Below are 27,977 nucleotides of genomic sequence, written 5' to 3' on the forward strand. Positions count from 1 at the left end.
ATTTGATTAAGAAACTCTATAAATTTCTTCTAAATTGGAAGATGGAAGAACAAGTGAAAGAGACAATGATAGTATGGGCAAAGAATTTTGGATATTCTATAGATTTAGAAGACTGGCAAAAACTTTGGGATAAAAATATTAAGCTTATAAAAGCAGCAGCATATAAAGAAAATTTATACAAGATGTTTTATAGATGGCATATGACACCAGCTTCCAGGTCCAATTCAAGATGGTTTTAACCTTTAAAGCCCTTTATGCCATGGGACCAGGCTATCTGAGGTACCACCTTTCCCCCTTTAAATCAGCCTACCTCATCTGATCATACAGGAAAGGCATGCTGCAAGCACATATTTGGCTAGGGATCTACATGTAGTGAGTCCCAGAACTCATGCCTTCTCTGCTGTGGTACCCACTTTATGGAATTTTCTTCTCACCAAAATTAAATTGGCCCCATCCATTTTATATTCATATTCCCTTGTTTTATTAAAAAGGCTTAGCATCTTAGATTTCAATAAAAATAAAAATCTGTTTTAAATAATATAAAAGTTAATATTCTGTAACCAATTGCCTTTTTAATTTAGAGATTCAAGGTCACTATAAAAAAATTCTTGCAATGGTTGTAAAAGATGTTGAATCCTTTGTAAGGCTGTGTAAAGATATTGCAACAACAAAGAACATCTTTTGGTACCTGTGCTAGTTTTCAAACATTTATGAATAAACTGTTTACAATTGTTTTTCGTTCTGTCTTTGGACCCTTTTATGTGCTGCGTATTTATGACTTCATTAAAAAGTCTGATTTCATTTTAAAACATAAAACTAAATTTTACAGGTATATGTCATATATAGGCTTATATGATTTCTGTTGACTAATTTCAGTGAACTTGGAGGAAAATTCTGTTTTGCCTCTGCATAATGTGTGAAATTGAGATTAGTGATTTTGGTTTTTTGACTGTAATTGAAGTGTGGAAGAGGATACGTTGGAGAACTTCTCAGTCAGATCAAATATAATTAGATAAATACATGTGGGCATAGCTATAAAGCTTTGCCGCAGTATAAAACAATTATGTCACATCAATATGCAGATTGTGTTCTATACTTCAGAAGGTGAAATATGGACATGAAACGATAAAGACATATCAGTTTTCTGAACAATGCTAACATTGCACAGAGTTTTATACATTTTGAATTATTTATTCATTTATTTTGTTATTTATTTAGATGCCACTTGATTCTAATTGACAATGAGGTTGTGAGATTTTGTGAGATGAATAGTCTTTTCAGAAATTTTACTACTGATATAGGAAGTATTATAGACATTGTAGTATAATCATCATCATCATCATCATCATCATCATCATCACCATCATCTATCCTATTTAAGAACCACCCATCTCCATCACAGAGTGAATTATAATTCTTCTTATATAAACTATGCATCTTGAAGTATGTATGTCTAATTTAGAATTGATTCAAGTCACTTGATTCATTGGATGTCCAGTGTATTCTGAACAATGGCCCCAGTAAATATTCTTGCAGTCTTTGCCTACCTAGCAAGGAAGAAGTCATTATGGAACTCTATCATGTCATCTCTCAGATGAAATTTTTAGAAATCAGTGCAGCCACTGGAATCAAAGATAAGGAAGAGTTTGCATAAGAACAACATGAGCTAAGGCTGTCATCACCTATTCATTCCAGATGAGATGAAAACCTCACTTGAGTCATCTAGCAGATAGCCAAAAAAAGTCCCAAGCTCCCTTGGAAACCTGTCAGCATCTGTTAGCCACCTGGGGCAAAACAATCTTATTAGACAATCTAACCTCTCTGTAAGAAGGTAGGCAGAACCTGCAAGTCAAGTAGCAACCATAGAGTTACCTGACCATGGCAATGAACTCATGATAATCTCCTCCAATGTCAGATCAAGTTACACTGTCCTGTGATTAAAAAAAAAAAAAACATTATGGCCAGGAGCTCCTAAGCCACATCAGACTCCACATTAAATTACACCTAACCTAGCAACAGAGTGACGAAGTTTAGGTAGCCAACTTCAATTGAAAGGTTTCATATCCAGTTATCTGTGAGATATTGTCTGTGAAACCTGTTAATATTTCCTGGGTAATAGTTGATACCCCCATTTCTGCTCTGCAGTTGTAACTGTTATTGCACTTAAAACTAATAGCAGACACTATCCACCCAAGCTGCTTTTGCCTTGCTGCACTGACCCATCGCGTGGCATATCTGTACAATATGTTTTATGTACAATACAGGTGCATATTAACCCAGCTGGGTTATATATGAATATATTATCAGGCAGCTACAAGACTAATACTTGGAATTTGGCACACTTGGCACACTCCCATCTCAAAACCCCTAACTGTCTGCCAAGTAACTAGTAAGCTCCAATATCCCTACATCTATGATTCCTCCACTTCAGCAACTCATTTGTAAAGCATCTAACAAAACTCCTACTCAAAAACTCATATCCTCATTGCTGGAAGGCTACTGGCTCATTCTCTTTTTTAAAAAAAATATTTTATTAAGTTTATATTAATAAGGAAAAAATAGGAACAATACAGGTATGGGAGGGGAAAGGGGTGGGGGATTTAGGATGGAATGGGGATAGGTACAATAATCACATACTTTAACAAACAAGCTACCATCCGGATCATAATAATGAATAAATATCATATTCAGCCATTTTAAAATAAGATTAACTATAACCATATTACTAACAATTAATAAACAGATAAATTCATCTATGTAAAACCTACCAAAAACAGTGCCATAAAAAACAGAATAGAAACACAAGTGAGTAAGTGAGTACCTGTCCAGCCTAGACGAGTTCAAATCACCAGGACCAGATGGATTACACCCTAAGGTTCTCAAGGAACTGGCAGATGTGATCTCGGAACTATTGAACTATATTTTTCAAAGATCCTGGAGTACTGGGGAACTACCAGAAGACTGGAAAAGAACTGATGTAGTTCTCATCTTCAAAAAAGGAAAAAAAATGGACCCAGGAAATTACAAACCTATCAGCCTGACCTCAATACCTGGGAAGATTCTGGAAAAGATAATCAAACAACGAATCATCGAACACCTACAGGCAAACAAACTCATTACTAAAAGCCAACATAGGTTTGCAAAAACAGATCATGTCAGACAAATCTTATTGAATTCTTTGACCAAGTGACAAAATTAGTAGATCAGAGGAATGCTGTGGATATAATTTACTTGGACTTCAGTAAGGCATTTGATAAAGTAGATCACAACTTACTACTTGATAAGATAGAAAAATGTGGGTTAGACAGCATCACCACCAGATGGATCCGTAACTGGCTGACCAGCCGTATTCAGCGTGTGGTCCTCAATGGAACCACATCTACATGGAGGGAAGTGTGTAGTGGGGTGCCCCAGGGCTCTATTCTGGGCCCAGTGCTCTTCAACATCTTCATCAATGATTTGGACGAGGGGATAGATGGGGAAATCATCAAATTTGCAGATGACACCAAGCTAGCAGGAATAGCCAACACTCCAGAAGACAGGCTTAGGATACAGGAGGATCTGGACAGACTTGAACACTGGGCGCTATCTAACAAAATGAAATTCAATGATGAAAAAAGTAAGGTTCTATATTTAGGCAAGAAAAACTAAATGTATAGGTATAATATAGGGGGTACCTTGCTCAATAGTAGTAACTTTGAGAGGGACCTCATAGTCCTAGTGGACAATCACTTAAATATGAGCCAGCAGTGTGCTGCAGCTGCCAAAAAGGCCAACACAGTGCTGGGCTGCATTAACAGAGGGATAGAATCAAGATCACGTGAAGTATTAATACCACTTTAAAATGCCTTGGTAAGGCCACACTTGGAATACTGCATCCAGTTTTGGTCACCACAATGTAAAAAAGATGTTCAGACTCTAGAAAGAGTACAGAGAAGGGCAACAAAGATGATTAGGGGACTGGAGGCTAAAGCATATAAGGAAAGGCTGCTGGAATTGGGTATGCCTAATTTAATGAAGAGAAGGACGAGGGGGGGACATGATAGCAGTATTCCAATATCTCAGGGGCTGCCACAAAGAAGAGGGAGTCAAGCTATTTTCCAAGGCACCTGAAGGCAGGACAAGAAGCAACAGGTGGAAACTAATCAAGAAGAGAAGCAACCTAGAACTAAGGAGAAACTTCCTGACAGTTAGAACAATTAACCAGTGGAACAACCTACCTCCAGAAGCGGTGAATGCTCTAACACTGAAAGTTTTTAAGAAGAGACTGGACAGCCATTTGTCTGAAATGGTATAGGGTTTCCTGCCTGAGCAGGGGGTTGGACTAGATGACCTCCAAGGTCCCTTCCAACTTTATTATTATTATTATTATTAATGAGTAAAAATCTCAACTAGTCATAATTATCAACATTAACGATTAAGAATCACTAAATCACTAAGAATAAAGATGTTATCAACCTATAAACTATAACTCAAAAATTTATCATCTATTCTGAAATATTAAATTCTTTTCAGATTCTAATGCGTCTCTAACCATTGATAAATTTTTTCCCAAGTTTTAAAATAAACTGAATCATCTTTCTCTTTCATTTCCAATGTTAATCTATCCATTTCTGCGCAATCTAAAATTTTAGCAATTATAGCCTGGTCAGATGGTAGATTTCAATTTTTCCAAAATTGGGCAAATACTATTCTTGCAGCTGTTAAAACATGTAATATCAAATAGTCATTATCTTTGCCATAATTAGGTCTTAATATTCCTAGCAAAAACAATTCCAGTTTAAATTCTATCTGTATTTTCATCATCTTTTCCAACCATCTATGAATCTTAAGCCAATACTTCTTAGCATTAGGGCATACCCACCAGGCACGGCTGTTGTTTACATTTCCAACAAGTATTTGATACATTTTTAAATATTTTCTTGCAAAACAGAAGTATAATATGTGTTGTCCTTGATGCTCAAAAACTTTCTGTGCTTCTGCATTCTGTACCAGGTGAAGTTTGGGTATTCTTCAAGGACAGCTCCATGTAGAGTTAATGCAGTAGTCCAAACTGTAAGTGACTAGGGCATGAGTGTCTGTAAACAAGGCCTGCTAATCCAGGCACAACTGATGCACAATACAAATCTGTGCAAAGGTCCTCCTAGTCATGATTGCCACCAGCTCCTCGAGTTTAGAAGAACTCCCAGATTGCGCACTGGGTCTGTCTTGGGTAGCGTAACCTTATCCAGCACCAAAGATGATGTAGTCCTTCAATCAGTGGGGACCAAAAGCCAAAATGACTTGATCTTGCCAGGGTTCATCTAAAGCCCGATGTCCCCCATCTAGACCCTCCCAGCCTTGAGACATCAGGATAAGATGATCATGGTATCACTTAATTTGCCATGGATAGAAATGTACAATTGGATATTATCAGCATAGTGATGAGACATGGTAAGAGATGAGCTCATCCAGAAGTTTGAAAAAAAATATCCTGGAAGAGTCTATATATATGGTTGCTAAGAATCAACACTGACATGATGGCATATAACTAGTCAATAAGATCATTACTTATCAGCGCAATCTCCATTTTATTTAAACTGACTCAGTTTTTTAAAGTAAATACGTATTTTATTTAGTTCATCTCATATTCTTGGCATACTGAGTATTGTGTGTCAACAGTATGCTGATGAAATTTCATTTTTAATCTCCAGGTGATTCATCTTAAAACATTCCAAACAGCTGTTGAAATGTGTGGACATCAGAAATGGGGTCATTGTAAAGCCTTCTTCCAATTCCAGTCCAACCGCGATAATCAGTGCAATGATCTAGATTAAGTTAACAAATTTCCTTTTCTCTCTCTTCTCATAAGACATCCAGTTCAGAGTTTAAGCATCAAAATCAGGGGGAAAGAAAACCTCTAGTTGAAATATATCCAGAAAAATCAGCCTTCTCCAAGTAAGTTTGAATATGTCTGTCTATCACATTAAAAACTACATTTATTTTTCCCAGCAGTTGTCAAACTGCATCCTCTTTGAGAAGCTGGAAATATTTTCAATAATCAATTGTTTAAAAATATTGTCCTCTCTCTTCCTATATAATTTTTCTCCCTCCTTAAAATGAGGGACAGTGCTTTTTCCTAAATGTCTCTGTGCACAGACCTCCTGAAATCCATTAATCTCTGTCTCTGCAGAAGGGAATAGCTCCAGCATCCTAAATCTAAGCAAAGTGATATATTCATGACAGGAAAAGAGATGGAAAACTTTTCTTTTTCGGATCGACATCTTCCTATGCATTAAGGTAGATCAAAGGTAGTTCATGGCCTACTCCATGAAACTTCCATTACTATCTCTATCCAATCCATTATTTAACAAGAACCTTTATAAAGTTAAAATTAAAGTTTTCAAAATCAAAATAGAGTCAAGAAAATTTGCTCTTCATGAAACTTTGAAGGAGAAACAGTTGTTACAGAAAGAAACGTTTCAGTGAGATCATTTGTGATCTTGTTAATAGAACAATAATGAATACTCTTTATTTATTTATTTATTTATTTATTTATTTATTTTATTTATTTATGAGATTTATATAACGCTTTAAGTGCAAGCACTCTCTAAGCGGTGTACACCAGTAAGCAATGTGTATGTATGTATGTATGTGTGTATATATATATATATATATATATATATATATATATATATATATATATACATCTCATTTTACCTACCTCGAAAGGATGGAAGGCTGAGTCAACCTTGAGCCGGTGAGATTTGAACCGCTGACCTGCTGAACACAGTCAGCTAAAGTGGCCTGCAGTACCAGTTTATGAAATATCTATCAGCACAGTGAGGAAAGGGATTTGTTCTATATTAACAGCTATAGTAAATAATGCTTTTATTTAATAATCAAGACCATTGCTTCCTAATACGTGGTCCTGGGAGGGCTAGGGATCCTCAAGATCAGTCAGGAGTCTATGAAATAAAAATTATTTGGTACTCTATGTTGAAAAATAATACAATATTAAAATTCCATAAAACAATTATGAGAACTGTAGCAGGTATATTAATTTTAATTTTTATTAAATATTGATAAGTATAACCCATACAAAAAAAGTTCCTTTGGGGTCCTCACTCATTTTTAAAAGTGGGAAGAATTCCTGAGAGTAAAAAAAGAAACATTGGTCTACACTCTGTGTTCAAGAATAACTGCATTTATCTCTTCTATATATTTGTCCCTTTGTTTTACTTACAAATGTAAAAGACATATTCACATATTGATATTCTGGAGAAAAACAGCAACAATGACAACAACTGTGCATGAGACCTGTGATCAGAATCTGAGCTGTTTCACTTCTCTGCTAATTTCAGAAATATTAATTGGTTATCTTGTTTTGCTTCATGTATTACAAACAAAATAGGCTGACTTTGAAAACAATTTCTTTGACAGAATATTTTTGCCTGGAGCTACAGCTTCTATTGCAATACATTAATTAGCCAATATTTAATTAATTTGCGTATAAACAGTGCTATGTTTTGAATGCTGACCTTTGCAGAGCATCAGTCTTATTCACCAATGGATTTTACATGCTTTATTATCAAATTTGATTTAATTTACTATATTTTCTAATAAACATTAGTATTTTTAGTGCTGAGAGCCAATTTGGAGCAGTGATTTAAGACACAGGGCTAGAAAATGGGACATATAGAATTTTAGTCCTGCATGAAAGTATGTGGGTGGCTTTGGGCCAATCCCTCTCTTTCAGCCCTAGGAAGAAAGAAAACGCAAATCAGTTCTAAAAATGTTCGCAGGAAACCTGCACATATTAATAATAAATCAAGGGCACCCCCTCAAATAAAATTATAAAAATGATAAATGCTTTATATTAGGTTCTTGCTACATGTAAATAATCTCAAAATATAAGTAATTCTCAACTTACATCCATAATAGAGCCCCAAAATTCCATTGCTGAGCAAAGCAGTTGTTAAGTGAGTTGTGCCCCATTTTGTGACCTTTTTTGCCACTATAGTTGTTGAGGGAATCACATGCTCATTAAGCAAACCTGGCTTCCTCCATTGACTTTGCTTGTCAGAAGCTGACTGGAAGATTACACATGGTGATCACATGACCCTGGGACAGTGCAATTATCATAAATATAAGTCAGTTGCTAAGTGCCTGGATTCTGATCAAGTGCCCATGAGGATGCTGCAACAGTCATAAGTTTGAAAACTGGTCATAAGTCACTAAATGAATACTTGTAAATCAAGAACTACCTGTATGTAAAGAAAGAAGTGTGAAAATTGGCATTTCTGCCAGGAGTAAGCAGAAGCACCTTAAGAGAAATATACAACTACTATTAGTGTAGATATCTCTTAATTACTCAAGTTTTCATGGTGGATTTGCCTACTGCTAGAAATTAGGAGCTGAAATCTAGAATTGAGTTTTCTGGATACAGTTTTTTTGAATTTTGACCCTCTACTTGTCTCTACTCATCTGCAGTTTTCTCCTTTTCTCAGTCATATAATTTCACCACCACCACCACCAAAACAGAATAGTTCTCTAGTACCTCATAAACTTCTATTTTGCCAGGATCATTTTGTCAGTAAAATATGAGTACACTATTAGCTATTAGCCAAACTTATGGGTATTGATGTGCTAACTACTATCATAGCACACTCTGGCAACAACTGTTTACTGGTGGAAATAGACAGAAAAGAAGAGGGATTCACACAAAACCAAATAACAAATGTAAAGTAACTGGAATGCTGACCTTATAATTCTATTAACCTGACCAGATTTCATACGATGGTATAGAACAGGGGTTCTTTGATCTTTGTGACTACCTCAGAATCACTGTTGGCTGATAGATGTTTATTTTAAACCATAGTAACTTTGAATATCTATGTTGCTGAAGTTATCCCAGATAATAAGATAAGACAAATTGATTATACACCTGGTAGTTAAGGAACTTATTGTGGCCCCTTGTAATACGGCATAGACCCCTGAGGGCCATAGAGCCCATGTTGAGCAGTACTGGAAAAAATAGTTTTCCTAGAACAGTATATACACTAACTGTATAGAATAGCTCTGGAATATTTTTAAAATATATCTGGTTATCAGTGTATTTATCTTAGTCATTGACATAAATACTCATTTATGAAACAATTACACTGAACTCACCTAAGCAAGTTGTCAAAGGCTTAGACTCTATGAAATAGTATCTTCATGTAAAGTGAAGATACTGAAATACATTTCCCAGTTTAGATTATATACACACACTAGTCAATATTTAAGAAGTTTGGGATAAGATGTGCATTTTTCCCTTCCGCCCCCACTCCTCCCACACATGCTGAGCTTATAGTTGGTTAGCCTAAAAAAGAAAGTGATTTTTCCAAAGTTACTCAGCAAGCTTCAGGCCTTAAGCTAATAATGATAAGATATCAAATGTCTATGGTTAAGCTTTCCCACAGATTGTATGGATCTGCTACTTTAAAGACATGGGGAAATGATTGCTTCTATCCAAGAGTTTCAATCCTTTTCTTCCTTGCCCTTTCCCTAAGCTAAATCAGATCCTATCAGCCACAGAGGACAAAAATATATACTGATATAGTATTTGGCTTAAGATGAATAGTTTACTTTGTGCTATGTTCAGCATGGAACAAATGTTAGTATCTAGCAGAGTTTTCATAGGTTTTCAATAATAAATCCTCTGAAAATGGTACTGCATTAAAATAAAAGCGAGTATGGATGGGGTATAGGTAAGTTGTAGAAATAAGTGAAACTGTTTGAAAATTCATTTTAAAATTAATTGTTCCTGTGATAACTTTGCTATCCTTTATCTTCCCTACATTCCTTCTAGTTACATTATCTTGCATTACTTTAAAGCAGAGGTCTTCAAACTTGGCCCTTTTGTCAGAATCCAATTATATTTCATCTTTAATCATCAAATATAGAAAACCCCAATTCTGCCTTCTCTGGATTCTGCCATAAGAGGGAGAGAAGGGGGAGAACAAAGGGGCTTTATGGCCCTCACTTCCTTCAGTATGAAGGAATGTGTTTATTGCAACCTCAAAGAGTTTGAATGTAAATAGCACCAAAGAACCTTACCATGACAAAGGGGCTATTTACCTTTCATGTAGTTTATTTGAAGTCTCCATCCAGAAGGACAGAAGAAAGCATCAAAGGGGTGGAATTGTGATGCCTGAAACTATCACTGGAAGGGGGGGGTGATTGGGTGGGACTGCTGGGGAACCCCTTAAAACCTTGAATGGGAGAGCTTAAACCCCAAGTCCTGTCTAGCCCGCCTGCAACCACTTCTTCTTAATAAAGGATTCCTGTTGGAAGAATTATTCCCAGAGTTCTGTCTTCTTAAGATGCAAAGTGGGGTGGGTCCTTACATCTTTTATGACTTGTGGACTTCAACTCCCAGAATTCTTCAGCCAGCATGCCTGGCTGAGGAATTCTGAGAGTTGAAGTCCACAAGTTATAAAAGGGCCAAGTTTTAAGACCCCTGCTTTAAAGAATTTCTATATCCTCAAAGGGATTTACTAGTAGGTATTTACTATCACTTCAAAGTAGTGATAGTAAAAGGAAAAAACTCCCATAAAAATTAGGGAATGTGGCAGGCACTGTTTTCAATTCTTCTGCCTGAAATTGTGAACAGCAGTCATTGTGCTTTTCTTTTACTCGTGTCAATTCAGTAACATTGATTCGATAAAATGATATCTATGAAAATGAATCTTTAGGTAAAGCACCTCGTTTGTAAATTAGTATACTGGACAATATTTCTCTATAATAATGTCATCATAATTAAGAAATATAGCTTATTTAGAAAATTGCAAATTATTCCAAGTTCTACAGTCAACTAATTTAAGGCGCTTAGTATTTCAGTATTGTGATTTGTTCTGGATTCTGGAACTAAACAGAATGGAACGTGTTACAATTGGATGGGTCACAAGAGTTCTGTGAAGGAATTCCAGACTGAACAATTAGGAGAAAATATTTATTTATATGTATTTATTAATCACATTTATATTCCCACAAGAGTGGGCAGTATAAAACAATGGTACAACAAATATATAAAAGCAATCATTAAAAATGTAAATTATATATTAAAAACCATATACAAATTTAAAATATACATTGTAAATGTATGTACAACTCAAGCCTGGAGGGATTTCCAGAATAATAACAAGGATAAAGCTAATCTGACTTCGGGTGAGAATGTTCCATATTACACTGAAAGAAAACAGTGGAAAATCACTTCCATTTCACTGCCAAAAACCCCAGACAGATGTGTTCTCATTCTAAACCAGTGGTTCTCAACCTGTGGGTTGGGACCCCATTTGGGGTCGAATGAGCATTTCACGGGGGTCGCCAAACAACGCAGTCCGCCATTTTTTTCCCCTGTTCCTTAGCTGTGCTACTCCCTTTTATTCTATTGGCTTTTTAAAGCCAATAGAATAGACCCTCTTGAATAGAGTCTAATTCTATTGGCTTTCAAAAGCCAATAGGAATTGTCCAGGCTGTCTGTGCCCTGCTGAGCCCGCCAAAAGTCTCATTCTGCAAACGGTGCTGCACCAGTTGAGTAGTCCTCGACTTATGACTGGTTGGGGGTCGCGGCATAAAAAGAACCACTGTTCTAAACCTTCTTATGTTGAAGGCATCTTTAAGTTTATAATTAATCTTTATGTTACCTTTAATGTCTAGTGAGTTTCTAGATTGCCCTAAACCAGCCTTGTCTAAGCAAGTCTTGAAGATCTAATTCTTTTGCTCTTTCCAGTCCTGGGTTAGGTATTGAGGTCTGGCCCTTTAAGACCATGAAAGTTTGAGAGGTACCACTTTATTGCTCTCCCTGGGTGTCTCTCATTTTTTTTTTCTTCTGGTTATAAGGCTTTCAATTTTTTTTTAATATAGTCTCTGCAGACCAGAATTGTAGTAGAGCTGGACCAGCTATAGAAATTTGGCAACACCCCCTTTTCATCATTTGGTTCTGTCCCTAGAATTTGAATTATGTTTTCCTTTTTTAAATCCTTGCAGGAAAAAAAACACAGAAGGTATTCAGTAACTGATACTTTATAAAGCTACATTATTAGATGTTTTGGTACCAATGAGGTAAGCTCATAACAACATCATCAAACACTGTGCAAACCTTTTATTTCTAAGAAATATTAGGCACATACTCTCTGTCAGTTGGCATCCTTTAATATACCACTTTGAAGTTGGAATCACTTTCTGAGCTCAGATATCTATTGGAAGATATTCTTTGTTCTTCCATGTCTTTTTCCATCTTTGATGGCTTTACAGATGTAATAGTACTTCTTATCTCTTACCTCTTCTATAAGCTCTCTGAAATTCTTTAAGTGCTTTCCTGAGAGTTTTGCCTTTCTTGGCTTTGACTTCTCTTTTTAGCAATATTTACTATCTGTTCTGACTTCCAGTTGGGTTTCTTTAGTTCCTTTGTCTTTGACAGTCTTTTTTCACATTCATCTTAATAAGTTTATTGACTTCATTCCATAATTCTTCTGGTCAGATTCAGGACTTCAAAGCAATTCCTAATGTTCTCTTTGAAAAAGGTAGGTACATGTTCAAAATCATACCATGGGAAATGGTTGGGTTTCTTCTCTTGTTTTAGCTTGACTTGGAACTTGTACATGAAAAGTTTATGATCTATTCAGAGTCAGCCTCTTGCCATATTTTAACTGTGCATGGATATAGGTATGTATATAATTAATATAAATATATGTCTGAGTGTGTGTTGTTTTGTTTATTTGAAGACTGTGTTAGGAAGGAGGAAAAACCTATGCTGAACTTGACCATAAAAATTGTCAACCTTCATTTTTTCTGGTTTTGTGGTTGAACTGTAACCTGGATAATTGTTATATTAAAGGGTTTTCAGGAAAATCTAATTCATATTATACAGTCATTGAACTGTACCATCTTTACTATCCTTTCTGACCATGAAAGAAATGCTGCTGCTTGTTTTTGTTTGTTTCAGAGCATTAAACAGTATGATGTTTGGAATGAAAGTGTCCAATTCCAATCCATTTCAATTTGCTGATGCCTAAGATGTCAATTGTAGTTGATTTATTTCATCTTTCACCACTTGAAATTACTATATTCATGTTGTTTACATGTTAGGATTCCACTGTAATACTGTATCATTGGCAACATCAGCAACTACTAATTCCAAAGGTTTTTATCTAAGCATGTCATAAATATAATTAGTACTCTAAAAGGTCCTCAGCCCTTTCTCAGTCCTATGATCTGCATACCTTCAATGACACTGCTGGGAGTATCATAACACGACAGTGAGGCAGCACAGCAGGACCTAAATGGGGAATAAATAAGATTTAAGGATTGCACTACAGCACTGCTTTTTTGAAAATAATAAATTGTGTCCTTTTGTAAGGATGTATGGATATATAGCACAACTCACTAACTATGGCATTGCATCAGACCTCCTTTGTTTAAAATGAAACAAAGGCATCATAAATAATATTTCTCTCATTAAGAGAAATAAAAAAGGTTACCCTTTTTTATTTCATTCCTTATGGTAATTCTGTATGAGGTCTAGCTAAATATGGAGGTGAAAGATGCAAGAGTTCTTCTAAGGAGGATCAAGCCAGGAAGTCAGGCAAAGGCCCAGATGTTCCTCTTAGAAATACAGATTTGAGAGTTTTCCATCTGGGGTCCTCTGTTTGCCAATTTTATCACATAAGTGGTTACAGCAGTAAGGTTCTCTGCTCCAGCTGAGAGAGCAAAGCACCAAAGGGAACTATTTTCTGCCCCACAATCAGTAGGAAAATGCTATGCAGACTGAAATTGTAATTATATCTGTGGCAATGTGCTAATGAGCTTTGAAAAGATTTAGCTGAATAACAGAATCAGAGAAATTAAACATACTGTACAGAACCATTACATGAAGTACTTAGATTTGCAAAATAATATTAATCAAGCATTAAGTCTTCATGAAACAACTCTATCTGTTCAAGCAGTACCGCACTGCTGATAACATTGGGGAATTGTAGGTTGTGTAGATGGCCCAACATCTTTTTTTTTTAAATGCTTATCATTTCAAATATGATTTGAATCCTTTTTTTACCTGGGTAAAGAAACAGTTTTATGATGATTTGCATATCTATCTATCTATCTATCTATCTATCTATCTATCTATCTATCCATCCATCCATCCATCCCATAATAGATTCATTTTTTTTAAAAAAAAGAAGTGAAATCATTTAAGGTGTATGAAGAATACCCAACTGAGAAATGTTTCTGTTTATTGAAATTACTTGGACTTGCTTTGAAGCTAGGCTTTCTTGGATGTTTCTCCTGGCAAATCATTTTGAGATTGGGTTTAGACTTCACATGTGACAGAATCTGAGAACTCAGAGATATGAAATCCAATACTCAGCTCTAAATAGTAGATGAATACATGAGAAGACAATTTGGAATGTTTAGGTTTTAATGTTTGATAACAAAGAGCTATGGAACTATGCCATTCCAGATCATACACATATCCCTCTGTCAGTATATATCACTATTGATTATTGCTATCATGGGTTGCTGGAAATTTTGGTTGAACAAGGTCTGGAGAATCACAGATTCCATTATTAGTGTCAACTTATATAGTATTTTTTACCTTTCATGTTTTGGCTTACCGAGGTGGACTTAAATGACTTGTTCTAAGCAAAGTTGAACTTTTTATTATTTCAATTCAGAGGAAGAAATCTGGAACACTCCCATAATCAAAAAGTCACAGGTCATATTGAGAAAAAAAAACTTATTTGTGTAGAAGAGGAAATAAAATGTAATTCATAGGTCAAGAAAGGATATTTTGGAAAAGTTAATGATCCATTAATAAAAGCAGATTTTAATTTTCATCCTTTTTGATTCATCACATATGAGCCTTTCATAAGTAATGCATAAAAACAATCTTTAGTGTTTTCATGTATGTATATGTTTAGTCTCGTCAATTAGTATCTGCCACTAATATATAAAATGAAAGCAAACCCCACTCCCTTCTAGCATTGATAATGTTACCTAGTTTGGTAATGAAATATCTGCAAGAAAATGACCAAGCTCAAAAGCATTAACAAGCCCATAATCTCTTTAAATTATTAGTTTGTTCTATTTTTTAAAAAACTTGTTTTGACTGTTTACACATTCAGGGTAGAACTGCTTTTTAGGAAAGAAATAACAGTAAGTACATGTTATCTTTCACATTTCACATTTATTTTCATTACTGAAAATAAAATGGCTTTAAAAGAATCAAACACTTAATTTTAAATGTCATTGTCAGTAAAACATTTGGAACCCAAAGCCTAGAGAAAGTAATTCCATTATGAGTAAAACATCATGCAATCTCAGATAATTCATGGTTTGTTTCAGTTCCAGACTTCTACAATTGGAAGCAACTACAGCTCCTAAGTAACTGTGCTATTCTTTCTGAAGCTGTTGTGGTTTCTATAGAAATTGCTGAGTTGTTTACCTTAGAATAGACTAGAATCACATCTCAGATTAGCTTTAGGAAGGCAAGAATGTGATGCCTCTAACAATCAGCAGAATAAAATGCCCATATAAGTCAAAAGAACAATAATATTCTAGTTATTTCATTTAACTTTCTGTCATGTTTGTTCTTTCAGCTTCCCTCCCAGCCATATCTCTCTGTCCAGCTGATTCAAAAAGTTAAATCTACATTCACATTCTTCTTCTATGCTATGATAAGAACTTTGAAAAGGATATTATTTAGTCTTACTTGCATTCACTTTAGAAGTTCTAAATATCATTATTTCATTTGTTCACCCTTCTGTTTCTTTAAGTTCCATTCCTTTAGTTAAAGAACAAAGCTCAGTGGTTTGCATATAGATCTCAAGTTTAATTCTGGCATCTTTATTTTCTATTTTTTTAAAGAGTTACATTATAATATAAAATACAATGTGGAAAACAGAAAGGAAAACAATTAGCTAATGACAATTCCTTCAGGAACAAGTACTGTTATCATTTGAACATTTTTATATCTTTGGTACCTCTAGAAAAAAACAATAACTTGTTTTGTTTAAATCTAGAGCCACAAAGTTGACCCCTTATTTATTTTTAGTAACTCCTTAGTCTAATGTAGAAACCTTCTGCAAAGACAATTTCAGAGCTGTAGCAAACATAATCAGGCCTAGTTTTTTTCTTGAGGAGGAAAACACACAGGACAGAAAGATGGTTGTGAAGAACAAGGTTGTTTGGATAGGGAGTGAAAAAGTCAAAATGGAAGCCATGCCATATGTTTAGGCACGTTGGTTGCCGCTAACTGAATTGTATTCAGTTAACTCTTTTGAGCAATAACTCTTTTACTGTACTTTCTAAAGTCACTGCTGGCTTGATGGCATTTCATTCAATTTATCAGTGGAGGCATGTTATAACTTCAATGAAAAAAAATGCCCTATTCCCTCAGGGGCTGATTACCATGCTCTGTAATCATCTCCCTCTGGCTAGACTGCCTTTTACATATGTTCTCTAATGTCCTTTGCTTAGCTTCTCCTTGCCTGAATGTCCCAACCATGGGACAACCATGACCTGAATGACTGAGAATCTCCATACACTCCTTGCCTGGAGTTTGGAGGACAGAGGGGTTTCTCTGGACAGACCCACCGTGAATGCTGAAAGCCCTTCCCTTCCCAAACAATGCTTTTTTTCCCCTAAGAGCAAGTATGCTAAACTAGATGTTACCATGGAAAAGAGAGAAACTCAACATATAGCTGCTGGTTTATTTCTTTGATTCATTTTTTAAGCTTGTCCTACAATTCTTGAATGTCTTGACCCAATAGAAGAATTTTACACTGAAAGTGGCACCTGTGGTAATCTCAAATGATCCAGCTGTCTTTCTACTCTGCCAGAGTAGAAAAGAATATGTCCTCCTTGCAATCACTGAAGGCCAGTATTTAGTTGTATGTCAAGTTGTTCATCAGAGGAAACATAGCTAACTTTTCATTATTCCCATTTCTTTATCAAACCAGATGAAAGATACAATCCCCTTTAGAGCCTCATCTCTGTTTCAACATTGTTTTTCTGTGCTATGTGGCATTTCAATATATTAGAAAAGTTAATTTGGCATTGATGGTGTGTAAAAGCTCAGCTGAGACTTGGAAACATATCTATGCCTTGGGGGCTATGTCAGCTTTATTTCATTTCATTTTATCTGAAAAGGGCAGAATTTTTATTAATTCTTCAAAATGATGAAGAAAGTTATGCAAGGACATGATTCCTACATCTCTCACACATGACAGAATTGCTGTCAATTTCCACTGAGAAAGAGAGAAAGTCAAACTTTTATTAATCAAGGTTGGTAAATAATTCCCAAAATGAAAACTTGTTCCTTAAGAACATAATAATAGTCTTAACAGACTGGCAGATTGTCTATGAAATCCAATCTTCAGCAGTAGACACTGCTGTCTACCACAAATAAAGTTGGCAGGAAGGGAAAAGAATGAATTTCCATTTTTTTTTTTTGATACAAGAAAACAGCTTGTAAGTCATTGAAAGAAGATTATGGCTAAGCCATTTTATATGGTTACTTTAATGCATAGTTCATAACACTAACTGATCATCTTAATCATTGCCTTGAGATCATTTAAATCCTGAACATGTCTGTCTCTCTTTTTAATAATAATGTTATTGAGGTTTAAAATTACAAAAATAAAAAATTAGTACAACTAAGGTGAATATAATATATATATAAACAAGGATAGAGAAAGTAATTCCCCATTCATCAACACAAGTATAAACATTTTCAATAGTTTCTCTAATAATTTCAACAAAACTCTCTTCATTCAATATCTTATCTATTGCCAAATAATAAAACTTCATCTTTCAATCTTAATCAGCAGGTCCATTAAGAGCTACCAGAAATAACAATAACATTGTGTGTGTGTGTGTGTGTGTGTGTGTGTGTGTGTGTGAACTTTAAATATATAAATCAATTTACTAATTCTTTCATTGCATCATACTCATGCCAAAAGCACCAAGACGCTTCCAAGTTGAAAGGATTAGCCAGCAAAATCACTGGTCAGTATTTCTCTTCATTTTCATTTCTTTACTTTGTCCACCTTTGCAGTATTAATTAAAACTCAACCCTGATTTCCATTTTGAACAAATATCTGCATGTTATGTGACTCAGGTAGGTTTTATATCCTTATGCCACATGCACATTACATCCAACATTATATATATAACAAGCATAGCAGAAGACTGAGAAAACATCTATGATGCTGTAATAGGACATTTGCTTCAAATAAATAAAGCTTCAATCTGTTTTGATCAGAGTACACTTTTAATTGGATATAGCTTCCACCATCTAGAGATTAATTCAATGGTTCCAGATGGTGAAATTATTGTTTACTGTTTAAGATTGTCCCTTTCTATAAAAAATGTGAACTTGGAACTCTAAAAAAAATAATAAAATGAAAATGCATTAAGTATTCACTAGTAAAGGCATCATATCTTCTAAACTCTGCTTTACTTGAAAGATATTCCATTGAAGTTAATATCTGAAGCTGCCTAGTTAACACTGTTAGACTTTAATATTATTGTTATTTTTGTTACTAGAGTTGGATTGAAGATACCCTTACTAAATTTTTTTGTCATTTACTATCAGATTTTTGCACTGGGATGGAACAGTCCTAATGGCATTTACCTATTAATCTAATATATATAAGCCAAATGGAAGAGATGGGATGGACTACAATTATCCTATCTTTTGTTGTTCTAATAAGATTGTTGCTTGGGCTTCAACTTCTTTCAGGTCATTATGAATAGGTGAGATATAAATGTTTTAAATAATATGGATGGTATGTTAATACACTTCCTATGAAAGCAGAAGCTTGCTGTATTAACTAAAGTTTGAGCAAAAGCCAATCCTGCAGCTTCTGTAACAGCATCAGTTTTTGAATATAGTTCAGATTCTTTCTTTCAGGTGATGTTAAATATAGGCTTTCACATTTATAAGTCTTCATTTCCAGATTAGATTGTGTCAGCACTCTGATTGCCTAAAATGCATTTTGTATTTATTTTGAGCATTAATTTACTTTTAGTTGCTTATTTACTTTACTTTATGCATTACCCATTCCTAGGGAGTAACAAGCTAAATGTAAAATAAACTAACATTCTCACAAAGGTCTCAAATGTATATAAACAAAGCCAAGGAAATATGAAACCATGTGTGCAAAAGTCATGTGCCAATGGAAATTCAAGACCACCAAGGAGGATTTGGTATAGGAATAGATTTTTCAGGGAAGATAGTACCATGCTGGATTTGTCTGCATGGCACAGATAGAGTAGAGGAACTGAAGACACAGGAAATAAGGCACTATCATTAATTTTGGCATAGGATATCTCTTACTGGTCTAAATCTCTCAACAGATGATAGATAGATAGATAGATAGATAGATAGATAGATAGATAGATAGATAGATAGATAGATAGATAGGTAGATAGATAGATAGATATCAGCAGGGCTTTTTTTCTCATAGAACGTCCAGAATGGAGTTCCGGCACCATTTTTGAATGGAACCTTGTAGGATAGGCAAGACGGGTTGTATGACGTGTGTGAGTTCAGGCACCTTTTTTTTTTTTTTTTAGAAAAAAAGCACTGGATATCAGTGTTCCTTCTTCTAAGTGGTCCAGTGTGAGTTGCTGTGCAATAATACTAAATAATATACTTTATGTTGAAAATGATGTGACAGTTAAAAATACCTTTCAGTTGCATGATATGCAATAGTCAAAACAACATCAGTGAATAATTATGTAGGAAAATTATTCTATTTTAGTAACACTTAAATCAATCCATAGAAGTAGGGAGAAATTAGCATATTGCCCATTTTAGCATACTCTGTAACTCATTTCAAACAAAGCATGAAAGATGAAGATTTAGGACAGACAAAAGGGGAAAAATCTATATATAGTTGATACAATGAAATTCACTATTATAAAGGGACACCTGACTTCAAAAATGGTTGGACAAATGTGTGGAAGATAGGATTATCAATGGATTTTAGGCATGGCTGCAAAATCCTACCTTGGGCTTCAGAAGAAAGAGAAGCCTGGATAATAGGTAAAATCCTTGCAAAGTTACACTTATGGATCCTTTTTTTTCTTATTAACAGGTTTTAACTTTATACTTTATTCTCATAGGACCTTGTTGTGTTTGGAAATGATCAGATTGTAACTAGAACCCTTAGACAAAGCTGAAGGCCCAATACAGCTTTTAGAACAGTTTGCTTTAAGTCAGCAGAATTATAGACCCATGTTTGGTTTTAACAATCAGAAATCAAGGAAGTCCACTTAGATACATCATATGTATGCATGCTCCAGTTTTATCTTCAGGCAACTCAATGACATCGTGAAAGCTATAAGGCAAAAGCACTGAAACAGAAAGGAGAAATACTAAAGAACGAAAGAAGCCAATGGAAGAAGTCATTTGTACATCGGTAGTTTAATTCTCTGAACTCTCATCAGAACACTTGCTTTGAAGCAAAATGAAGTGTCGTCTGTTGAGGATGAAAAAAGCTGGGCTCTCATTTTGCAGGAGCAAGTTTCTCCTGAGTTACCCATTTAATTAGACAGAAGTAGAGTACATAGAATCACAGCATGAGCACCCTTTGATTGGCATTCCGCAAATAGGATTTGGTGAGAATATACAGTGGCTGCTGTCATGCACAGAGTAATAATGGGATTTCAGATTGAATTAAACAACTTATAAGAAAAAGCTCCCGGGGAATGTTTGTGCTCAATTATCTACTCTATACATTTATGACTTCATTGAGAGACAGATTTGCAAATAGGAGAAAATATGTTATATATAAAAAGTATAATATATAGTAAGAACAATGTGTGAACCTGCCTAGTCTGCATTTTTAGATCCAATATACAAACTGATGCCCTGTTATTCTTCTTGTTTTCATACCTCTTTGACTGTTGTGATATATTATTAAAATGTGCAAAAATGAGTCTCTGAGGGAAAAATGAGTCTCTGCTAAAATGGCCATATTTAAGTGACAACAGTAGACACAATATGATAAGCATATCTATATCTATATATATTTTAGAAAAAAATTACATGTGTACCAAACATCATATGAACAGTGGTTAATGTAATTGTTATTAATAGTAATAGTAATAGTAATAATAGTCTTTCCCTTTGTTATAGTCACCCTGCTCCAAACGACTCAATATATAACATTCAATATATAACTAAAAATAATTGATTTGTTTAATTAGAGAAAAAGCAATATCTGTTTTTACTGCTGACTGGAAACTCCTTATCCACTTTTTGCATAAAACTGAAAAAATAAACTTGCAATTTATGGCTTTGATGATTAGATGATAGATTATAGAAAAAAGGGAATTCTCTAGAATCGCTCTATAGAAAAAAGTAAATTTTTAAATTATAAATATACTTGTTATAAAGAAGATTGGAAGCACTTCTTTATGTCTTTTTTCTTTCATTTCTATTTTTGTGTTTTTGTTTTCTTTCTTGCACTTCTACCTATAACTTTGATTTCTTTGTTTTTTCTTCTTGCACTATATTAATTTATATTAGTTTTTACCTTTGTTTTTAAAAACTTTCAATAAAATTGAAATGGTTCTTTTATCTTCTCAGCCTCTACTTCTCTAATGTATCTCCTTAGCCTGGTAGCCAGTGCTGTCAATCTTTGTTTAGCAATCTCTAGGACAATGGTATCCAACTTTGGCAACTTTAAGACATATGGACTTCAACTCCCAGAATTTCTCAATCAGCCATGCTGGTTGTGGAATTCTGGGAGTTGAAGTCCACAAATCTTAACGTTACCAACTTTGGGCATGCCTGCTCTAGAGCTTCAGATGGAGTCAGGCCTTTGTAATTTTTATTTCAGTACCTGCATCCTATGCAGAGAAAATCACGTTATGCCATCATCTACACAAAAACACCTATAACAATTCAAACAACAAATCCTATGAAATTAACATACTAAATCCCATGTCTGAGAACAGGGCTTTCTAGTACCTGAAATTGTTAGGACCATACATAATAGGAGTGGGGGGGGGGGATTGTCATTCCAGAGGGCAGAGGCTGTGACAGAGAAGGTACACTAACTTGATTCCATGAAATGATAATAATGAGGCAACCTGGAGTGCTCTTACTCTACCTAAACATATCAGGTGGGTAGAAATGATTAGAGAAAGCCAGTCCTTCAGATAACCCTATTGTACATCATGAGGATCTTTATAGATAAAGACCAGCATCTGGAATTGCACAAGGAAGCCAAAAATGCTCATAAACTCCTCTCACTTCTGCATTTAACATTGACTATGGGTGTCAAACATATATCAGGAGCATGAGAACCCATTGATATTAATGCCATGGTAATTAATGGTAATAACAATGCCCTATCCCTTTAGGACAGAAAGGGCACCAAACAGCCAATGAAGACAGAAGAGGATGAGTGATCAGCTTGGATAAGTGCTGAAGCCAGAATGGATCAAAGAAAGTATGTTAAAAAAGTTAAATATTTAGGTATTTATTTAACGGCAAAATATACTATATTAAAAGAAGATAATTATGAGAGATTAATGAAACAAATAAAAATGGACTTGGAAAGATGGGAAAATCTTCAATTATCACTTTTAAGGAAGAATAGCGATGGTTAAGATGAACATTTTACCAAAGCTAATTTTCTTATTTCAAACATTGCCTATTAAACTTACTAAGAATTTTTTTGATGATTTAAATGCAATGATTCTAAGACTTATATGGCAAAAAAAAAAGTGAGGATCAAATGTAAATTGTTACAAGAATCTAAGGATAGAGGGGGCTTTGGACTTCCAGACTGGAGACTTTACTATCAAGCGGCTATTTTGCTTTGGCTAAAAGAATGGATTGTATTGAGAAATAAAAGATTGCTTTATTTAGAGGCACACGACCTTCAGCCAGGTTGGCATGCTTTTATATGGTACGAGAAATCTAAAGCACATAAGTACTTTCAAAATCATGTGATAAGAAACGTACTACTTTCAGAATGGGAGAAAATTAAACATAAAATATATATGAAAATACCTGAGTGGCTTTCAACAATGGAAGCATTTGCTTATCCAAATTTGATTAATCATGACAAACTGGTTAGTTATAAAGACATTTTAGAGAAAGAGGGAAATCTTAAGGACAGGCAAACTTTACAACTACAACTTATATAAGATGTTTTATAGATGGCATATGACACCAGTTCGCTTAGTGAAAATATTTAAAAATGTTTCGGATATTTGTTGGAAATGTAAACATCAGCCAGGCACTTATTACTATGCCTGGTATATCCCCTATCACTAAGAAATATTGGGCTAAGATCCATAGATGGTTGGAAAAGATGAAACTACAGATAGAATTTAAACTGTAATTGTTTTTGTTAGGAATATTTTGTTAGAAATATTAAGACCTAACTATGGTAAAGTGAATGATTACTTGATATTGCATGTTTTAACTGCTGCAAGGATAGTATTTGCCCAATTTTGGAAAAATGAGAATTTACTATCTGACCAGACTATTATTACCAAAATTTTAGAGTGTGCAGAAATGGATAGACTAACATTAGAAATGAAAGAAAAAGATGATTCAATTTATTTTAGAACTTGGGAAAATTTTTATCAATGGTTAGAGACACGTTAGAACTTGAAGGATTCAATATTTTAGAATAGATGACTGATTTTTAATCAAGTTCTAACTAATATTTTAATAATATGATTACTTTTCCTGATTTACTGACTTTCATTTGTTACTTTTGATTGTTAGAATTTTTTTTGAGATTTTATCAGTAGTGTTTACTTAATAGATCAACATATTTGTTTACTATTTTTTTGATATGTTACAGTCTAAACTTTGCTAAAAATGGTTGAATATTGTGATTGTATCTATCCTTATTTTATCCTAATTCCTTATCTCCTTCCCCTCCCCCTTTCCTTCTACCCCTCCCTTTATCATACCTGTATTGTTCCTATTTTTCGTCATCTATATAAACTTAATAAAATTTTGTTAAAAAAAAAAGAAGAAGGTAGGTATAACATACCACTAATGATCTGTCATGAAGAATTGGTTAATTGGTTCCTTTAGAAATTTCTTTCAAAGAAGTCAATCAATTATCTATTATCTATCATTTATTAACATCTATTATATATTATCTATTGCTGTCTATTCTCTATTGTCTCTCTCTCCTTCCTTCTCTCTTGAGAAAAAAGCTTCAAACAGATTCTCATGGGTGGAAGATGATATTCTGGCTTACAAGATGGCTTAAAGGTATGTACAATTTTTTTTTTTTTTTTATTAAAAGTTTTATAAATTTTACAAGAAAAACAAGAACAATACAGAACAAAAAACAACATATACAAAAGAAAAAAAGTTAAACAATACATATATAAAAAAAAAAAAAAAACCCCCACCCCACACCCCTCCCAAAAACCCTCCCTTCCCCCCCCCTGAGCTTCCCAGAGCAGAATATAGGCTTGAGAAATAAAAAAAAAAAAAATAAAAATTAAATTAAAAACTTTATGTTTATATATATAAAAAAGATATCTATAATATATATAAAAATAAAACTTATGAAAAAGCTATATGATATTTTTGTATACCCAATCTAAATTGTATAAATTTTATCCATTTGTCCCAGATAGCAAAAAACTTCTCTTGCGTTTGTTGCTTTAAGAAAGCCGAAATCTTTGCCATTTCCGCCAGATAAGCTACTTTAAAAAACCATTCCTGCAATGTAGGCAAAGATTCCTTCTTCCAATATTGTCCAACTAACAGCCTCGCGGCTGTGATCAAATTTAACATCAATACAACCTCCTTTGTATCACAATCTGTAACAATACCTAACAAAAATAATTGCGGAGTAAATTTTACCCTCCTTCTAAAAATTCTCTGGATATTCCACCATATTTTGATCCAAAATGCTTTTATCTCTCTGCATGACCACCAAATATGATAATAGGAAGCCTCCTTATAACCACATCTCCAGCATTTAGGTTGCACGTCAGGGTACATGTAAGACATTTTTTGTGGATCAAGGTGCCATCTATAAAACATTTTATAAAAATTCTCCCTTAAATTCTGTGCTTGAGTAAATTTGACATTTCTCACCCAAATAATTTCCCAGGTGTCCAATGAAACTGGCTCACCAAAGTTCTGCGCCCATCTAATCATACAATCTTTAATTAGTTCCGTTTCTGAGTCCAATTCAACTAAAACCCCATAAATTCTCTTAATGTGGGTTTGTCTTTGATCCTTCAGTTGCTTAATAAGATTTTCATCTTCTCTAAGAAAACCCACCTTACAATCCATCTTCCATCTATCTAGTAGTTGCCTATATTGGAACCAAGAATAAGTAAAATTTTCTTGTGCTAATTCTTCCCGTGATTTTAATTGCCAGTTTTGTCCATCCCATTTAAGTAACTGTCTATAAGACACCATATCCATTTTAACCCCTCTTTTTATTCCTTCTATCGCATGCCAAGGTATAGCCCATAATGGTACTTTAAAATCACTTTTATAATATTTTCTCCAAATCCTAAGTAAAGAAATTCTTAAAATATGAGATTTAAAAGCCCAATCTATTTTTTTATTAAATATTAAATAGGCATGCCACCCATAAAGTAAATCCCATCCCTCTAGATAAAGTATCTCAGAGTTTGTCAAATTTACCCAGTCACTAATTAATGTTAAAACCACCGCATCATAATATAATTTCAAATTTGGTACCTTGAGTCCACCCCTCTCACGGAAGTCTTGCATAATTTTGAACTTAACCCTTGGTTTTTTACCTGCCCAAATAAATTTATTGAGACCCTTCTGCCACTCATTTAAATTAATCTCATTTTTCAAAATTGGTAACATTTGAAACAAGAAAAGGAACTTGGGTAGAATATTCATTTTTATCACTGCAATTCTTCCCATGAGGGATAATTGCAACTTTTCCCAATTTTTCAAGTCTTTCTGTACCCTGACCCACAACCTTTCATAATTATTTTTAAATAATTTTGCATTAGAAACAGACAGCATCACCCCCAAATATTTTACCTTATTAACAAGCTCAAAACCCGTCGAGTTAACCAAAATCTGCTTCTCCTGACTCGACATATTTTTAGGTAAAATTTTAGTCTTGTTTACATTAATCTTAAAACCCGAGACCAAACCATAATGGTGAATCAACTGTAATAAGTTTACTACAGAATAATCAGGTTCGACAAAGTAACAACCAAGTCATCCGCAAAAGCTCTCAACTTATATTCTTTTTTATTAACATATATTCCTTTAATTTCCTGAGAGTCTCGAATTTTGATCAATAATATTTCCAATGTTAAAACAAACAACAATGGCGATAAAGGACACCCCTGTCTAGTACCTTTCTCTATTGTGAAAACCTCCGACAAACCTCCATTAACAATAAGTTGTGCTGTTTGTTTTTGATATATTACCTTAAGAGCTTGTAATATGTTTTCACCAAAATTCATTTCTTCCATTACTCTTAGCATAAAATGCCAATTCAGTTGGTCAAATGCTTTTTCAGCATCTAAAAATATGAGCCCTGCAGGAACTTGGTTGTTCTTATCTAAGTATTCTAATAAATTAATAATTTGTCTAACATTGTTTTTCATATACCTTCCTGTTATAAACCCTGATTGATCTTTATGCACAAGATGATGCACCACCCTCATAAGCCTATTTACCAAAATTTTTACAAATATCTTATAATCCACGTTTAAAAGAGATATAGGCCTATAATTTTTTGGTAAAGTAAGATCTTGATCCTCCTTTGGAATCAATGATATAAAAGCACTACGCCATGAAGGAGGAATCTCTAAACCCTGTAAGATACCATTAAAAAGATCATTTAATGGTTGGATCATCTCCTCCATTAAGGCTTTATAATAAACAGCTGTTAACCCATCCGTACCCGGTGCTTTCCCTAATTTCAATTGTTGAATTGCTGAGGCAATTTCCTCCTTAGTAATTAAACCATTAATTTCATATTTCTGATCCTCAGTCAGTTTAGGAAAACTTGCCTCAGCTAAATATTTATTTATATCTAACAGTTGTACATTAGTAGATTTGTATAGGTTTTGATAATAATCCAAAAAAGATTTTTTAATTAATTCCTTCTGAGAAACTAGTTTACCCTTATAATTTATTTTCTCTATTATTCTCTGTCTCTGTTTCTTTCTTAATTGATAAGCCAACCATCTCCCCGGCTTATTAGCATTACAAAATGTATTTTGTTTCATAAATAATAAATTGGTTGCAGCTTGATCTGCTATCAACATATTAAATTGTGACCTTAATAACTTTACAGATTCTTTAGTACTTTCATCAGAAGGATTTAGAATCAAAGCCCTTTCTTTTAGTTTAATTTCATCTTCAAGTTCTCTACGTTTCTGAATCTGATTTCGCTTATAAAAATTATTCATTTTTATCAAAACACCGCGCATAAATGCTTTACCTGCATCCCATACCATTGACATTGAAGTCCCCTTATACATATTCAAAGCAAAATAGTCCTTTAAACACTCCTTTAGTTTTTGAACATTCTTCTCTTGTCTAAACAAATTTTCATTAACTCTCCAGGATCTTCTTTCCTCTTTCTCTTGAATCAACTCCATCCAAACTGGACTATGATCCGTCAGTGATCTAGGAAAAATCTTTACATTCTTTACTTTATTATACAAATCCGTGGTAATCAAGAAAAAGTCAATTCTTGAAAAAGATTGGTGTCTGTCAGAAAAAAAAGTAAAGTCTCTCTCCTCTTGATTACGTTCCCGCCAATAGTCCCTTAATTCCCAGTCTTCTTTCATATCAAAAAAGGCTTTAGGTAGCCTTGCTTGTTTAAGAAAAGGAGAGGAACCTTTCTTATCCCTTTGTGTGTCTAAGACACCATTCCAATCACCCATTAATACCACTGATCTATAATCAAGCAAAGTTATTTTTTGGTGTAACTGTT

At 34.2% G+C, this 27,977-nt stretch overlaps 1 long non-coding RNA gene across 1 annotated transcript; it reads left to right on the top strand.

Annotated features, from left to right (window-relative positions):
• Positions 1-5,849: 5,849 nt before the first annotated feature.
• LOC120319376 lies at positions 5,850-24,284 on the top strand. Its single transcript, XR_005559746.1, has 4 exons — positions 5,850-5,937; positions 6,173-6,279; positions 22,402-22,490; positions 24,219-24,284. It is a non-coding gene; the product is annotated as an uncharacterized LOC120319376 (long non-coding RNA).
• Positions 24,285-27,977: the final 3,693 nt, after the last annotated feature.

This window comes from Crotalus tigris, unplaced genomic scaffold (genome assembly GCF_016545835.1).
Source record: "Crotalus tigris isolate CLP2741 ecotype Arizona unplaced genomic scaffold, ASM1654583v1 scf7180000020708.443673, whole genome shotgun sequence".
Classification (NCBI taxonomy): domain Eukaryota; kingdom Metazoa; phylum Chordata; class Lepidosauria; order Squamata; family Viperidae; genus Crotalus; species Crotalus tigris.